We start from the raw sequence: 1,230 nt of genomic DNA, 5'->3' as shown, positions 1-1,230 counted from the left end.
TCTGGGCATCAAGGAGCCAGAGATCTCCATGCATGCTGGAGTCGGACCAGCTCTTGCTTGTTTCTTTCTGTGTGCTCATTTCATTTTGCTTTTAACATTTGCTACAAATGGGTTTCTTTTCTTTTTCTTTTTCTTTCTTTCTTTCTTTTTTTTTTTTTTTCTAATGGAAGTAACCAATAGCTCATGAGATTTATTAGTGGGTCTTCACCAACAAAGAAACCCTGATTCTCCCGGTTGTAGTGGGCAAATTACACAGAAAGGCTCTAATCAGTATGGTTCATGTAACAGTCACCCTGGACAGGTCAAAAGTAGCTGCAGGTCATGTGAAAGCTGACACGTAGCACAGTCTGTGCGCCCCATGAGGATGCCCCGCTGAAGAACATTGCGGGTCAACACCAAGCCCGCAGTCTACTTTGCAGGCCATACGGGTGGGGCAGAGATCCCTCCAGAGGGAAGGATTCCCTTTGCTTTTCCCAGCGACTGGGGCTGCATTCTCGTTGGTAAGCTGTGTATATTTATTTATTTTTTATTTTATGGAAAAAAGTAAAACAAAATTTCATAACAAAACAACGAGAGTGACAATAGTTAATAATTGTCTTGTATTTTTGTTTTTCCAATTTTTCCTTCCTTCTTTCCCCTGTCTTCCATCCTAGTTCCTTTTGAACAATTTGTTCCCATTTCACAATATCTATAGTACCTTTTGGACCCTATTTACTCTTTCTGTTCCTCACACCAGGGAGACAGTATGATGTTGACATGGCAAGTCTGATTTATTTCACTGATGAGTGTGGTCTCTAGTTGCATCTGTTTACTTATAGTAGTCCCAAGCTTATCCTTCTTTATGACTGAGTAGTACTCCATTGTAGACCACATCTTTTTTATCCATTCCTCGGTTGATGTGCATTTGGGTTGTTTCCAGAATTTAGCTATTACCTGCTATAAACATGAGTGCATATATATCACTGTAGTATGATGTTCTTAATTCTTCTGTGAAGCTAACCAAAAGGGGAATAATGAGAGCTCCAGTCCTAGTTTATCAAGGAATCTCTGTACGTCTGTCCAATTTCCTCCCTACAATCAAGTCATGGAAAGGTGATAAACAGAGGCCGTAGTGTGAGCAAACCCCGGGCCATCTCCAGGCCCCACAATACCTTGGACAGCAGCCTGCTCTTTGGTCGCCCACCATCCCCATGTTGATTCAGAAGCGCGCTCTCCATGGGTTTCCATCAG

The sequence above is a fragment of the Octodon degus genome, unplaced genomic scaffold, assembly GCF_000260255.1.
Source record: "Octodon degus isolate 3935 unplaced genomic scaffold, OctDeg1.0 scaffold00061, whole genome shotgun sequence".
Lineage (NCBI taxonomy): Eukaryota > Metazoa > Chordata > Mammalia > Rodentia > Octodontidae > Octodon > Octodon degus.
This window is presented reverse-complemented; position numbering follows the sequence as displayed.